This window comes from Lepidochelys kempii, chromosome 1 (genome assembly GCF_965140265.1).
Source record: "Lepidochelys kempii isolate rLepKem1 chromosome 1, rLepKem1.hap2, whole genome shotgun sequence".
Classification (NCBI taxonomy): Eukaryota; Metazoa; Chordata; order Testudines; family Cheloniidae; genus Lepidochelys; species Lepidochelys kempii.
Window position 1 is genome coordinate 266795942 of NC_133256.1, and position 17500 is coordinate 266813441.

The 17500-nt window shown below is 40.6% G+C and overlaps 1 long non-coding RNA gene across 5 annotated transcripts in view; it reads right to left on the bottom strand.

Moving 5' to 3' along the window:
* LOC140904999 (uncharacterized) overlaps positions 1-17500 on the bottom strand; it is a 240794-nt gene that overhangs the window by 172209 nt on the left and 51085 nt on the right. For 2 of the 5 annotated variants that reach the window (XR_012156701.1, XR_012156700.1), the window contains exons 2-3: positions 9201-9249; positions 7536-7647 (exon numbers count right to left, since the gene is read on the bottom strand). The exons of the other annotated variants lie outside the window; for them this stretch is intronic. This is a non-coding gene — a long non-coding RNA (uncharacterized lncRNA). The remainder of the gene's footprint in view (positions 1-7535; positions 7648-9200; positions 9250-17500) is intronic. 5 annotated transcript variants of the gene reach the window in all.

Genomic DNA, 17500 nt, shown 5'->3' on the forward strand with positions numbered 1-17500 from the left:
AACCTATACATTTGTATCAAGAAAGTGGTATTAATTTTCCCTTTCTCCACCCGAAGGATTCCTGGGAAGCACTTCAAATATTAGCTCCCTTTATACTGTGTTTTGTTCAGGAAGACCAGAATCTAGGAATAGAAGCCATATTGGAATAGAAGATTCATGAGAAATGCCATTGAATACAGGGTCGTGAGTTCTCCACAACACAGGCTTTAACAACACACTAAAAAGGACATTTAGCTAGCAGAGTACAAATCTAAAACCAGTAAAGCATAACTAAAAAGAAGCAAGAGAAACCCACATATAACAAATCTGAAACAAGAATTTCTCGGTCAAGGAAGGCAGTTCTATTTTTCTAATCGTTGCTGCATTCTTCAACTCTTGAAATGCTTATCAAATGCACATCAGGTGCAAGAGAAGTGGGATGCAAGTCCTATTGCTTGGCTCAAACAGCCTGAAGAAAAACAGAAGTAGGACTCCTTATATTTACGGTACCTCATGATGAACCACATCCAGTTCTTAAGCAGCTCCCTCAACTTCCTCACTGCCCAAAGTCCTTTTTAAGTCCTGATCCTACATGATATTCTTGCTTCAAATGACACTTGCTACTTTCAACCCTGTAGTTAGTGTGGAGAATTTCTAAAAGTCTGTAATAAGTTCCATGTTTGCTTTAAATGTCATTCATGTTTGCTGCCTAACTGGCTGGCATGAAGGCCAATGAGAAGGAGAAATAGAGCATTCAAATAGAAGTGGAATGAGACTCAGAATATAAAGGACTATTCTCTTTTATTAATACAGAATGAACTCCAGTGTACTACAGCCACATCCAAAATCCCTAATTTTTAAGAGGTCTCACCAAAAGACCTAGGTATCCCCATAAGTAAGGTTATGTTTTACTCATGGGTATTTTTAGTAAAAGTCATGGACAGGTCAAGGGCAGTAAACAAAAATTCACGGCCCACGACTTTTACTATATATCCCTAACTAAAATTTGGGCGGGGGGGCGAGAGTGCTCTCGAAGAGGTAGCGACCCGGGACCCCCGCTGATGCTGGGGGAGGAGGGAAATGGTGGGGCTCACAGGCTCCCTACCCAGCTCTGCCACATGTCCCTGCAGCTCCTAGGCAGCGGAGGGGCTAGGGGGCTCTGTACACTGCTCCTGCCACAAGCGCAGGCTGCACAGCTCCCACTGGCCGGGAACTGCAGCCAATGGGAGCTGCGGGGGCAGGGCCTGCAGGTGCAGGCAGCACATATAGTGCCCTGGCCCCTCTGCCTAGGAGCTGCAGAGCCATGCCAGTGGGAGCCAAGGAGCCTTCCACCCTGAGGTAAGCACCCCTCTTCATCTCCCAACCCCTTGCCCCTAGCCCCCTCCCACACACCCAAACTGCTGCCTTACCCATAAGTAAAGCTTTTGTAAATCAAAGTTTCTATAGTCAAACAAAAGCACAGACAATCCAATCCAAAGTTTCCTACAAAGAACTGGCAAATCTCTCTATTCATGAAGTTTCTTTAAAACTGTCCCTCAGACATTTAAAACAATTCCTTTAGTTCCATATCTCTCCACTTAATGTCAATAAGTTCTTTCCCATATCATCTCAGAAGCTGTCATGCTCAAATTCCTCATCTTCACATTCTCATCGAAATTCTATACAAAGTTTCTATAATTCAAAGTTCATTTATACATTTGTATATATTGTATATGTAGCTATCAGTCCCATTGGACTCTTAAAAACTTGAACAACCTTAGCCTTTCACTGATTAAATAACTTTTACAACTTCAACAATAAAATCCACTTCTGTACAAAAATATATTGTAGAATTTATACCAACTCACTGATTGTGAAAGTATGTGCAAATATCTCTTTCACTCTTCATTTTTAACAAATGAAATGATGTTACTTAGCCAGGAAGAAAAGGAGTACTTGTGGCACCTTAGAGACTAACCAATTTATTAGAGCATAAGCTTTCGTGAGGAAGTGAGCTGTAGCTCACGAAAGCTTATGCTCTAATAAATTGGTTAGTCTCTAAGGTGCCACAAGTACTCCTTTTCTTTTTGCGAATACAGACTAACACGGCTGTTACTCTGAAACTTAGCCAGGAAAGAAGATGCTTTATACAGAAGTTGAATGAGAAACTCCGTTCCTTCTTTTTACCTTTTCCTGTAATACACTAAGTTAATGGCCATTAAATTTAGAACAAATAAGAGGCAATACTTCTCTGCTTTGACTGGAATGGTTAACTGGTACCCACTAACCTCCATGTCAGGACTGAAATTCCAAACCTTAACTTAAAACAAGAACTGTGCACAAGGTAGGATTTCCTGGATGGGAGTCAATACAGTTGAGTCCCTCGTAGAAATGCCAATTGCAGGTGGTCCCAAAAATCGAAGATTCCTCTTTTCATCAGTCTATAAACTACTCAGTGTATGGTAGGAGAAAAAGAAGGAACTAGCAAATTTTTATCCTACCCTCCAGAATTTTGAATTTCTCTGCCAAGCCCTCTATAAAGCATCTCCTTTCTTAGCTAAATAACTTTTTTTAAAATAAAGAATTAGTGTCCAATTAAATAAATTAAATTGCACTGAAAGGCACAGGCTTCAGTAAGGCAAGGATGGTATCAGTTTATCCCAGGGCTCTGATTAACTCAGTGATTTGGGAGGCCTACATCAAGATTCTGAGTGAGCTTAAAATACTCTTTCTTGATGGAGAAGACCTTGCTTGTCCAACTCAGAGAGGATTACAATAAATGACACTGACTCCTTTGATGCCTTGAAGTGCTCCACAGGAGTTTGCCCGGCACAAACCCAAATCTTTTCAGACCCCACAGGATTAAGGTCCAGGGAGCTTTTTTTTAAAATCTAGAAAGACTTTGAGCCTACCAGCAAGACCTTCAAATCAGTCCTCTTACCCCATATTGACAACCATAATGGGGAGAGGGGACGTAGCTTGTGAAGCACACAGTCAGTCCCAACCGCTGTCTGAGATCATAGAATCATAGAATATAAGGGTTGGAAGGGACCTCAGGAGGTCATCTAGTCCAATCCCTTCTCAAAGCAGGACCAATCCCCAACTAAATCATCCCAACGAGGGCTTTGTCAAGCCTGACCTTAAAAACTTCTAAGGAAGGAGATTCCACCACCTCCCTAGGTAACGCATTCCAGTGTTTCACCACCCTCCTAGTGAAAAAAATTTTCCTAATATCCAACCTAAACCTCCCCCACTGCAACTTGAGACCATTACTCCTCGTTCTGTCATCTGCTACCACTGAGAACAGTCTAGATCCATCCTCTTTGGAACCCTCTTTCAGGTAGTTGAAAGCAGCTATCAAATCCCCCCTCATTCTTCTCTTCCGCAGACTAAACAATCCCAGTTCCCTCAGCCTCTCCTCATAAGATGTTTCCTGTCTGCCCTACCTTAACTCTGTCTTGTGGATGTGGAGGGAGAAGAATGAGGCCCCCTCTCCAAGAGCTGCAAAATTTCAAACGGTGGATAGGGTTGAAGTTCCCAGCCTTCCCTGACCCTTATTTTGTTTCCACATTAGTGGGCCTCAGCCTCCTGGTTGTATCCACTGCCAGGCCAGGGCTCTACTCTAAGGCTTATCCTGGAGAGAGGTCATGGCAGACATCTCTGTTGCGTGATGAAGAGAGGCTGGGAGGGCCCACAGGGTCCGCTATGATTGATAGCGTACCTACTCCACATAAGCATCTTTCTGAGTCTCCTCATCTATGCAACCATCTGCAAAGGTAAAGAAACATGACTGGTTACAGGAAGCAGGCTGAAAAGTAAAAGCCACCAAAATCTTCTTCAGATGACTGGCTAAAAATGGAAGCGCTAGCCACTGTACAGCATCATAATCATCATTTACCTCTTTTCATTACATAAAGATTATTGGAAGGAAACATGCTCAGGTGTTTTATTAATGGATTTAAATTTGTATGTATTATAGGTGGAACTCTTGTGAATAAATATGTGAATAACAGAACAGCGTTTTGCTGGACTTGCTGGAATGAAGGAGACAAAGCTAATGTTGACTGATCAGGCACGAGGAACATGAAAGTAGAATCTTTTCACAACTATAAGCCAAATCCTGCAAAACACATCAATGTATATGGACCACTTATTGCTGCATGGGTCCTCCTCATGGGATTTTATGTGTGAGTAAAGTCTGGTGTGTGTGGATTTGTTTTCAGAAACTTGGTTACCTCAAGCTCATCATTATGTTCCCATGCCTGAAAGCACTACTGGTACTGTAAAAAGTGCATGTCCTCAACCAAGAATTTCAAATATTTGTGGTTTTGTTTTAACCCTCTAAAAAAGGTACTTCTGCTCTAGTCCAGCATCATACCTCAGAAGCACAGGAAGTATCCAGACATGTTAAATATATTAAGACTTCAGAGAACAGCAAGAAAATGATGAAACTGAAGTCAGTAATATTATCCAGTTCAAAAACCTATGTGGTAATTAAGCATGCTATAACTTGGACAAATTTTGGACTGGGGTGGAATTTTGGTCAGTTTCCTAACATACTGAAGGATAAAGAATAGTGCTTCTAGTCTGCCCATCTAAAAGGCCTTAAGAAACTTCACTGCCTTCCCTTAAGTGAGATTGGGATGCTTTTCCATTGACTGAGAAGTTTGCACTATTATTTTCCGCATGTTGATATGGTGCAATACTAGCAGTCGATATTTTTACGTACAAAATTGAGCTATGTAAATCTAACAGCAGCCTTTTGCCATCCAGTAATGGTGTAGTGCTGATTGGATTTAAATAGGAGAATGTCAATGTTAAAACTTTCTGGTATCAGACAGCAGGTTGCCTTATGTATCCAGCATTTTACCATTTAAGCTCACTGCAACCGAACTCAGTTTGTATCAATGTTGATTTATATCAAGCATTGGGAAGACAGGTCATCTCCTAGTGCTGTCTTACAGAATTATAATCAAGAACACCGAAGCTTATAGTAACAAATAAAAGGAAGTCAGAGAAACAATTCATGTACTATCAAACCCTGTAATGGTCATTTTATTGCTAAAAATATCTTCAAGATATTTTTGTTTATAACAGTTTAGTTTTTGGAGGAAAAACAGCATTGTGAACACCATTTTGAGTGTAAGCTACTCTGCATTTTCATTATTGTCTTTTTACCTTCATCTTGGACTGGGATTCCAAGAGGTGTTAGCAAAGAACTAACAGTGCAGAGCAATCAAGAGTCAATAACCTGGAGGGTCTTCCATTCAAATGGAAGCACCTTAGGACAATAAACTAGCTGATACCAGAGGAACCAGATCAAGCAGGTGAGCTTATAACAAAGCTGCAGAGCACCTTATAAGAGACTTGAAACCACCTGATTTGGAGGGGAGGGTCAGGAAAAGAAGATTTGAACCTTATAAAAGGAAGGCTCTCTCACCCTCCATTTTGGAGGGAGAAGAAACCAGAAGTAGATGAAAGCAAGACTGGGCAGAAGGAGGAGGAAGAGAAGAGGGTCCTTACCAAAGGACACTGACCAACACCCAAAGGTCTCTTGGTGTGGTGAGGAAATTGAGGCAGGGTTTTGCATGAAGGGTTTGTTTTTTCCATAGTTCTTGATATATCTTGCACTTTGTCCATGTGACAAATGTGATTGGTTTAGAGATTCTGTTGCAAAATCTGTATGTCCCTCTCTTTCATTGTCACAAGGCCCCTGAAGGGGAAAACAGTCATTCAGAGGGTCTATGGCTTTGGTGGAACTTTGGGAGGTTTGGATGAGCTGGCACAAGTTTCAGGGTCTAGACAGTTGGACTGCAGAGTCCCCATCTCTCAAGTAGGGGTGCTAGAGAGAGGCTCTACATCCTAAAACTGTACGTAGAAGAGGCTCAGAGACAGTGCCTAGACCCCACCCAGCCCAACAGCAAATGGGATCCAGTGGTTGGATCCAAGTATAGAAATCTGGTGAGTGTCAATCAGTGTTGTAACAATCCAAGTAGAGCAAATTTTGCACAATTCAATTTCTCAACTTATTCAAAAGTTCTTATCTGTTTAGCAAACACTAATAACGTATCTTACAGATTGTTATACACAATAGATGACAGATTACTACTTACTCAAACAAATACTAGCTGTGAATAAACTGAACAACTGTCTTGTCAAGCTTGAATGAAACAGAAGTATTACAAATGTAAGGCCTCAAACTTCCATATTTTGCAAAATGCAAGCCTTGCAAAAATAAAGCTTACGCTTGTGACTTGTGGTCAGGAAACGAGGCAACGAGATCGCAATTTATGCTGACTCCTATGTACTTATCAATCCAAAACTACCCATATTCAAAATCTACTTGGCTACAGAAAATAAATAGGCCTAAAAATTAAATATGCATCAATTATACAATTAGGGCAGCCACATAAGCAATGTGGCCCACCCTGAATGGTTGGTCTGTTCTAAAACACTGCCATCAGACCAGATAAAAAGGACAAAGGCACGGGGCTGGGGTGTGTGCGTGGGGGGGCGGGGTCGGTCGTACCTGACAAACACCCTCTGAACCGAAGGGACATGCACTTCTCGACTGTCTGTATCTGGCCAGTGCAGAAAACGGCCGACTGAAGGGTAACGTATTTTTCGGACGAATGCAGGGTAAGTCTATGGAGTAAAGAAGTCTGGTCGCTCGAGCCGAATTGATCATAGTCGTATTGATACCATAGTGTAAAATCAATAGTAGATGGCTGACACATAATAGCTTTGCATGTGTTATTGCTTGTCTTTTACATAGTCCTAGCAAATGCATGTAGCACGGTCGTTCATCAGCTTTATGTTGCCTTTAAAAACACCAGGAATATAGGGCTGGTGAACAATATTTTTACCTGTGCTTGTCTTTGGGGCTTTTATTATAACCTGCCAGGACCAACATATGTAGAGTCACTGTTCAGGAACTTGCAAATGGTCCACAATATTACTTGTACTTGCGCTTGTCTTCAGTATAATCTGTCTTTTGTATTTATTCTTATTCGGTGTTGGTCTTTGGTTTTCCTTTTCTTGTTCTGTTTATGCTGTTATTATAGTCGAAAATCATTAAAAGTCTTTCTTGAGGAATAATTAATAGTTCTTACTTATTTTATACAGACACCACTTAACCTCATTACATCTGTGTTGGTGGTGGGAAGTAGCGAACACCCCGGGGTAAAATAGGGCCCCAAGACGTGCCTCGTTCTTCCTTGATCTCTGCATTTTTCAATGACACAGAGGTGTTGGATGTCCAGTGAAAGTCAATTGCAGTTGGATGCCCTAACATCTGCACTTTTGAAAAAGTCTCCCTTTCTACGTCTATCTTACAGATATTCAGCTAAGGAACCCAGTTCAATTATTAATTTTGAACTTTTTGCTGAGGATGACATGGGAAACAGGAGTGTGCATGGTACATATTATCCTCAACTTAACTGTGGTAATAATTATGGAGAACACACCAAAATTACTTCATTTTATCCTTCATGCTGCTTTCCCCCGAAAGCTAGGGTTTTCACCCTGCTCCAAGCACAATGTAAACATTACGTATATGGTCCGAACTTCTCCCTTACTTTGACTTTCCAGGTAACTCAAGCTTCAACCATAAAACCTCAGCATCAACTTTCTTCTCAAGCTTAGCTGTTCCATTCTCTTTTTGAGACACATTCCAAACCTTCTTGTGTCCTTAAAAAAAAAAACAATGAAAAAAACCACTTTCTTATTTCTAACATGCTCATTTTTTTTTTCATTTTAACATTTTAATGTTATATGGACACCAACTACAATGTTGACATGCTAAAAATAAATACACCGACAGCTTACATTAATTAAGCAACAAAAATGTATAATTAGTGTTAACTTCCTTCTTTAATTAAGAGTGATACAAGATACAAAAGAATGATTTTGAATAGCTGATGAACCAAGACAGCAGGGTTGAAAATAATGTATTACAGATTGGAAAACGTATACTTTTTTTAAATGACTAAAAACTTCAGAAATCCTAGCTTTGTTTAGTTTTATTTATTGAAATGGTACTCCTCCCAGACTGATTTTCTCTTTCGGTATCTTATTTCCCATATGATTATCTTGTTTTTTGAAGGCTATGGATTAGGAACTTTTTAAATAAGGGCTGAAAACCCTAAAAAAAAAAAATCATCCTTGATAGTTAAGCTCTTGGAAAAGTATTCACATTTTCAAAAGGGGAGGTATAAGATGAATCTGCTGAAAGTTTTTAGTTATCCTTGTTTTACTAATTATAGCCACAGACATTAAACATACGCATTTTTCAACAGTAGTCCTACAAGTTGACTGTACTACAGAAGTAATCCTTTGAAAATAACAAACATCTCCTAATTCTACTTTGCTCAGATATATAGTCTATATTGACCTTTACAAATACAGCCCAATTTTTCAAAGTCACAAAGGTTTTACTGAGTGTTGAATGATTTTCTTCACTGACAAAATGTCTGAAGATTACCAACAGGCCAAAAAAAAAATACCTCAACCAAACAAAAACCCTATTGTTCCATTGCATTCCATTCCTGTTAAATCAACCTGATATACGTGATAAATTAAATCTATACTTCAGGTCAGTGAATTTTCTATTAACTACTTATTATGGAAGGAAGTAAAGCAGCAAGAACTCTACACATCAGCCAAAGCAAGCTGTCACTCTGCTTAACTTTTACAATAAATGTCCCTCAGACCCACACATGTGAGAGAAGAAACACTATTAGGCATTTAAACTTTAGCTGCCAGTGTGCATTAAAGCAGAGAACCAGCGGATTGATTATGCCTCCTGATTTTAAAAGGTCAGGAATTGCTATGGTGGCTTTTTTAGGATTATATGTTTTCTTGATTTACAAACCAATTGCTTTAAAATTGCAAATTCCAAAATTTACACAATGAACAGCATCTCAAATTCAAAATTGTTTCAATCACTCTTACCTCATGCTTAAAGTTCTAATAAGTCAAAGACTGAATGGTACATGAGAAACATACATAAACTCCTTCTGTCTAGGATTTATACTACAATCTGTCCTTGTAATATTAGATGTGGGTGGCCCCTGCATTACATGTAAGCATATAATATTTGAACAATGACAGTTTATATGAAAATTTGTTTTTTTCACTCCCTTCAAATTTACACTAATTTATCTCCCCCTTTAGAAGGGGGAGGAATGCAGACAAAAATATAACAGACAGAATAAGTAAACCAAGACGCTGAATATAATTACCAGGGTTGTCTGCTCTTAAGATGCACCAGCAAAATGGAAGCCTGGCAATCTATTAAAATCAAAATACAGATCTTCAAAAATCAATTTCATGAAAACATTTCACCTTCATCTCTCAAATTTTGCAAATTATAATCAGAAATAGCCACAAACAATTCTATCAACAAACTGAAGAAAGCAGCTACAAACAGACTGCACTTAGAACATAGCTAATTTCTTCTTCATAAGCAACCTAATACTATGGTAATAAACAAATGGAAAAAATAAAGCTTACTACTATAATCAGTAGGAGGAAAATATTTCACAGTGTAGTCAGAGCAAAATAAATAATATCAGCTCGGGAGGGGGGGGCGCTACTTCTGGCCTCAGCTCTGGTGGGGGCCATGAGGTAAAAAGTATGGGGATAGTTTTGCTGGTTTTCAGCACCCCCACTACAAAAAAGCCTTCTAGTGCCACTGTGTATTCAGATGGGTAAGTGGATAATAGAATCATAGAAATGTAGGTCTGGAAGGGACCTTTAAAAGTCCTCTAGTCCATCCCCTCAAGCTGCTGAAGTATTAAATATATCTAAAATGTCCCTGAAAAATGTTTGTCTAGCCATTTCTTAAGAACCCGCAACAATGAGATTCCACAACCTCTACCAGTAAATTACTCCAGTATTTAACCATCCTTATAGTAAGAACATTTTTCTAACATATAGTTAGAACATTAATACCTAACCTAAATCTCCCTTGATGCGGACTGAGCTCATTACTTCTTGTCCTACGATGGTGGACATGGAAAATAATTGTTCACTGTCCTCTTTATAACAGCCCTTAACATATTTGAAGACTTATCAGCTCCTCCTCATTTTTTTCCTCAAAACTCCCTCACGGTCATGCTTTCTAAACCTTTTGTCATTTTTGTTGTTCTTCTCTGGACTATGTCCAATTTGTCCATATCTTTCTTCAAGTGTGGTGCCCAAAACTGGACACCATACTCCAGCTGAGGCCGCATCAGTGTCAAGTAGAGTGAAACAATTAACCCGCGTGTCTTACATATGACACTCCTGTTTAAACCCCCAAGAATATTGGCCTTTTTCACAACTGAGTCACATTGTTGGCTCATATTCAATTTATGATACATTATAGCCCCCATATCCTTTCCAGCAGTACTACTACCTAACCATTTCCCCCCATTTTATAGGAGTGCATTTGATTTTTCCTTCTTAAGTGTAGAACTTTGCCCTTGTCTTTACTGAATTTCATCTTGTTGATTTCAGATCAGTTCTCCAATTTGTCAAGGCCATTTTGAATACTAATCCTGTCCTTCAAAGTGATTTCATCCCCTCACAGCTTGTCATCTGCAAATTTTATAAACATACTTTCCACTCCATAATCCAAGTCATTAAAAATATTGATTAGTATTGGACCCAAGACAGACTCCCTGTGGGACCGCTCTAGATAGGACAGTGAACCATTAACCATTCTTTGAGTGTGGTTTTTCAATCCATTGTGCACTCACTTTCTAGTAATTTCATCTAGATCACACTTCCCTATGCTTATGAGAATGTCACATTGAACTACATCAAAGCCTTACTAAAAATCAAGAAATATCATGTCTGCTGCTTCCCCTGCATCCACTCAAACCCTCTCACAGAAGGAAGTTAGGTCAGTTTGGCATGATTTGTTCTTGATAAATCCAGGTTGGCTATTCTTTATCACCCTATCATCATCTAGGTGCTCACAAACTGATTATTTAATATTTTGTTCCAGTATCTTTCTAGGTATTTAAGTTAAGATGAATGGTCTAATTCCCTGAGTCCTCCTTGTTCCCCTTTTGAAAAAAATGAGTATTATAGTTGCCCTCCTCCAAACCTCTGGGACCTCACCAGTCCTCTATGAATTCTCACAGATAAACCTTTGGAATATGAAGTTACAGCCACACAAAGTGCTTCAATCTCAGTTATTTGGGGAGTTGGTTGAATTTGTGATGCATAAGCTTTCTTTCGTATGGCCCAAAATGAGGGTAAAGCTAGGCTAAAAGGGAGCATGGCTAGGGTAGCCAGAAGTGTGCCACTTCAGCACCCAAGCCCCAATGCAGCAATGCACTGCTATTCCACAAACCACTTAAGCAAATATTTAGCTTTAAAGATATACTTGTCCCACTGACTTCATGTACATCCTTAAGCGTTTTGCTGAACAGAGATAAACTTAAGCATGTGCTTAAATTATTTGCTGACTTCAGGTCCTACTGAGCTCCTAAAAAAAACAAACAAACAAAACAAACCACATACATCAGCAGCCACTCAGCCTCGTCCCCATAGTACAAACTCCCGTGGAAGGTAATAGAAGTAGCACTACCTGCCCTTATGTGAATCTATCTGTTGCACCAGTTTTCTTAGTCTGGCCTTAAGAGTGTAAAAAGATGTTGCAACATTGTATAAAAGTTATGCATTACAATCTACTGCACACAAAGCCCAGTCCAATTTTCATACTGCTAGCTAAAATTTACAATAAATAGATAAACCCTAAACAACCTGTGCAAAGTGTTGCTTTACAGAACTACTGCTACACATAGTAAAAAAATCACCAGTTTAATCTTATTTCACTAGTTCAGTTAGGACCTATGTTAGAAGAAAACCAAGATGTGGTTTGCTGGGAAGACAGTCAGTGAACAGCACATAAGAAAGCTACTGCCCATTACCAGTGCTCCTATCAAGCTTCATGAAACTGCTATGTGACATATAACAAGTTTAGAAGTAAGAGTAGAAGGTATCCAGTGGCAGCCATTCATTATCATGCTAATTTACTAGCCCTGACTACAGTCTACTTTTAAGTCCACATGTAATACAAAGTGCATTTGTCAGACAGCAAGCTTAGATATCAGACAGTTGCAAATTGTATTGAAATCACAGTGCAGTGTAATTAACGGTAAGAGGACTAGCTCTGAACTTTAGAACAAAAAGATGCATAAAACAAATTAGTCTCGCTTCTCCAAACTTATTATTTTGGAGAGGTTAACCACTTACTCTACACTTACATTTGCATTTCTAAGGATACCATTATTAGAATGCTTATTCTGCTTAAAATTATTAGCTGAACACCTCAGGAGACATAACATTTATAAACTTCTTGTCATCCAACTTGGTTATAAGATTAATTTAAACCGCACTAATAGTTTCTCACTTGCTATATATAAAAGTGACATTTTAGATATTCACATCACCAGTTTTTAGTGCTAAAAGAAAAAAGAAAAAAAAACTTGGGAATGCTTCAGCACTAGCAAAACTATAGATGAAGAATGCAGTCCAGAACTATTCTTACCTGACAGCACATTTTCTAATAATATTACCCAAGCAAACTGCTCCTTTCGTTAGTGAATTATCAGTGATGATATATTGCATAACACAGCTAAAACCACATAATGAGACAGTCGTTTGTGCTGACAAAAGGTAGAATGGGTGTGCAAAACTGGCTTATAGTAGGATTTATAAACCAACTGGTGCACTCATATGCCACTGTACATACACATTCTGTCTTTCACAGGTGCTAAAGATTGTGGATTCAATATCACCCATGTAAATTTGAGGGTATTCTTGAAAATACAACCCCTAAAGATCACCAAGAACAAAAACTATGTTCTCAATATCTATTATTTTGTATTTTTATATGCCCTTTGGCCAACTTTTAATCAGCAGTTCTTAACAAGGGAGTTAGTAGACTTTTGGGAGGCTTCACATATGGATGCAAGTTATGTCTAAAAATATTTGGAGTGGGAGGTGCAAGGAGTCCTGATCTTCAACGTAAGACCTTCCCTACTTCCTGTTCAAAGAAGCAACCATCTCCACAGCTATGGTGATGGCGGCACCCTTGAAGTCTTACTGAGCACAGGCAATCAAAGTTCTCAGCAATTGCTAGCTCTAAAGAATAATCTGTGGCTATGAAATGCAGCTTGATGCTGCTGCATGGTTGTCCTCCTCTCTTTTGGGCCCGATCCAAAGCCTATTGAAGTTAATGGAGTTTGTGATTTGATAATCAGGAGCTTCGGATCAGGCCCTTACAGCTCTTAACATACTTTTCTCAGTTGTCCCTCCTTACCGGTGCAAGTTTAACTCTGGGCTGTCCCAAACTGGAGTTCCCATAAGTACTGAAAATTGGTTACATCAGGAAGCTGACAGTGCAAAAAGCATTATTAAAGGAATGAATCACATCCATTTGGGCTTCATGATCTACTAATTCTTGTTTCCTCATTTTGTGGCGGTGACGCATGTTTTGCGATGCATTTAGGCTTCAGTTAATGTTATGCATTTAAGCTTTGGGTAACTACAGCAACTATCGGTAGCTGAAGCTACAAAGCAGTCCACTGAATTCAGGACTGATAGTCATTAAACCAGTAGTCATCGACTGGTTGATCGTGGAGCCTCTGCCAGCCGCTTGCGGTCTCCAGCCGCTAAAAGTCCAGCAGTGCAGTGAGGCTAAGGCAGGCTCCCTGCCTGCTCTGGCCCTGCGCTGGTCCCGGAAGCAGTCGGCACATCCCTGCATAGCAGGGGACAGATGGTTTCCGTGTGCTGCTCCTGTCTGCAGGCACTGCCCCCACAGCTCCCATTGGCCGGGAACAAGGAACTGCGACCAAAGGAAAGTGCGGGGGAGTGCCCGCAGGGAGGGGCAGTGCATGGAGCCACCTGCCCCTCCCCCCAGGGGCCGCAGGGACGTGTCGGCAGCTTCTGGGAGCAGCGGGAGCCAGGGCCGGCAGGGCGTCTGTCTTAGCCCCGCTGCCCCAAGGTAAATGCTGCCCAGCAGGAGCCTGCACCCCTCCTACACGCCAACCCCCTACCCTAGCCCTGGGCCCCCTCCCAGAGTTAGCACCCCAAACCACCTCCTGCACCCCAAACCCCTGCCCCATCCCTGAGCCCCCTCCTGCACCCAAACTCCCTCACCCCTTCCTGCACCCCTCACCCCCTCCTGCACCCCAAACCCCTGCCCCATCCCTGAGCCCCCTCCTGCACCCAAACTCCCTCACCCCTTCCTGCACCCCTCACCCCCTCCTGCACCCCAAACCCCTGCCCCATCCCTGAGCCCCCTCCTGCACCCAAACTCCCTCACCCCTTCCTGCACCCCTCACCCCCTCCTACACCCCAACCCCCTGCCCCAGGCTCAGCCTGGAGCCCCCTCCCACACTTCAAACCCCGCAGCCCTAACCCAGAGCCCACACCCCAACCTCCTGCCCCAGCCCGGTGAAAGTGAGTGAGGGTGGTGGGAGAGTGAGTGATGGAGAGTGGGGGGATTGAGCAAGCAGAGTGGAGCCTCAGGGAAGGGGCAGGGTAGATTCTAGGTTGCACTTATATTCAAAAAATGATCTTATGCTTAAAAAGGTTGGAAACTACTGCTCTAAGGACTAACTGCAGTGCTCTCTTGAGGTGAGTCTAGAACCTCTTCTATTGATGGTGGTAAGAATTTTCAAAGATACCTATGGATTTAGGCACCCAGTTCACACTGAAAAAGAAAGAGTTAGACATGGCTTCCTGGGGCTCTTAAAAATTACATCTCATAGTAATAATTCCAAAACAAATAGGTAGCTTCCAACATACTAAAAACTGCTTTTCTGCATCCTCATTCAGCTAAGTATTTAATTTTAAGCATGTGCTTAATTCCCATTGACTTTATATGCTTCAAGTTTGTGGCTTGAAGAACCGGGAATGACTCAAGTACATGCTTAAGTTTAAGTATACACTTTTGTATTTTGCTGACTCAGGGTACAAATGCCCAAATAGAAATGCTAATACTATATCATGAGAATTAGCAGTAGGACACCACTGTTAGGTACCTAATCCATCACCCTGCCAATGCAGGATTGATATCAACTTTATTGGTACCTTTTCTGATGTGATTAGGTCATTTTCAAATCTCTTTTTAAATAACAGAAATCACTATTTTTAAACTACTTTAAAATGTATTTTATATTAGAGGTAGCAATTCTGACCTTTTGCAGTCATAGGAGAAGGAATTAAACTTGGATTCATAAGATTGATGGATTTTAATATATTTTGGTACTTGCCATGATAACTATATTGTCTGTACACAACACAGTTGCAATAGACATATACCCAAGTATACAAAATGAGCTAGATTCATAACTGTCCCAAAGATAGTCCCATATTGTTGCAGCCACAGAGCAAATTTAAAATAAAAAGCTGTACTTTCTCCAGTGAATAATTTATCCATTTTGAATTAGAGAGCTGCAATTTATACATACTATTAAATTTTATAACTTTTTTTCAAAATTGAGACTGTCAAAAATAAAGGAGCAACTAATCACATAGTATTTATATGTTTCAGAGTAACAGCCGTGTTAGTCTGTATTCGCAAAAAGAAAAGGAGTACTTGTGGCACCTTAGAGACTAACCAATTTATTAGAGCATAAGCTTTCGTGAGCTACAGCTCACTTCATCAGATGCATTTATTTAGTATTTATATGTAAATCTGAAAGAAATTTAAAGCCTCTAAGTCCCTTCCAGTCCTGCGATTCTGTGATTCTACGAAAGCAATATGGTAGTCTAAATGCTTGCAGTGTAACTATATAGAAGCAGACCCCAACGTGTCTTCTCATGTCCTGTCCAAATGTATCAGCACACAGAATAGTGTAATTAACAAATATGTTTGCAGTAAACAAACAAGTTACATATTAAAAATAACTGAAAACCAGGTAAAGGCCCAATTCAAGGAAGCACTACCGTTGCCTCCAGGAGGTGCCAAGCCAACAACTTTCACCAGCACCTAGTTCACTTCATATACACACCCTATTTGTAACTGTGTGAGATGGTAAGGAGGCTAAAGGTGTATACATGTAATTTTCTGACAATTCATCTTTAGGGAAAAAGTCAGTTCATCTTAACTTGCTCTGTTGTCTTACAGAGATTAAAAGGTTGCACATGCCGTGTCTCTTATGATTTAAACTATAAAAAAAGACCCCCTAATTATATGCATCACTTGCACAAGAAACAAAGCAAAAATTACTTATATTAATGGAATCAATGCAACAAGACTGTCTTGTTATGCCTGGGCAGTATCTCTCACATTGTTCATGTTGCTGGAACATACATAAATAATAATGCCAGCTCCAGAATGCAATATGCTTACTCACAATTTTTTAAATAAACTTTCTACTTTTTCTAAAAAAGTGAACTCCAGTTTGTTTCTTCACATCATCTACGGATCAGGTGCTCTGCTTCTCTTTGTATCACTGGTTATTTTTAAAAACTTTACATTACAAAACCAATTAGCCTATCACAGCTAAACGCATTTTCAATAGGAGCATTATATTTATCACCTGCATATGCAGCTGTCCACATAGACAGGTGAAGTCTGTCTTTTTAAAATGAGATCTACAATGTAAGTGCCATTTTACATTGCACCAGCATCTAATATTTGGATCTAGAACAGGAAACAGATATACATTCCTGCCTTTGTGTGACAGTGTCTCTCGCTGCAGCCTATCACATTTTTATACTGCTATTAAGATTATTTCTGATGCGATACCTTAGTCCACTGGAGTCAACATCTCATTTTCGACTTTATAATTCACAAGCTACTTATAGCACTTCTATCAGAGAATGTTTAAAACAGCCTCTTGTTTTTTGAAAAGAAGAAAAAAGGCATCAAGTATTCTATTAGGGTTGCCACTTCCAAGATGCATAAAAAACAGCTATGGACCTTCCTCCACCTCAGGCCTGACCTTCTTCTTTCCTTCTCAAGCAACTCCACCCCACCCAGACCCACCTCTTCCCTTCTCAAGTGCCACCTGTCAACCCACCTGACTCTCCCTTTTCTCTCTCAGGCACCCCACCACTGTTACCAGGCTGACTCACCTGGCCCGTAAGCCCCTATTCTACTCCTTTCCAGGAGCCTCAACCCTTGAAGGAGCCCTCCTACCGTCCCCTCCCAGGAGCCCCTGCCTCCCACACTGTGGTCCCCACTCCTTACTCCTCCCTGCTGGTGAGCCTCAGGTCTGTCCATCCTGCTTCCCAGTCCCCAGCAGGAGGAGCAGGCCCTGGGTGTTGCACCGGCAGTGTTCCCAACCAGGCAACCTGCATGCAGTACTTACAAGATTGCTGCCTGGCAGCCTGCACTACCACATGTGCACACAGCATATCACTGGGCGGGAGAGGACCTACAATAAAAGGTCACCTTGCAATAGGCAGAGGAGCTGAAAAGCCAGCCAGGGCAGTGAAAAACCCTTATGTTCTGTTTATAAACTACTCTGTCCACGCTTATGTGCGTAATCTGAATGAGTAATCTAGTCAAATTCAAATGGGTGGTCCATGT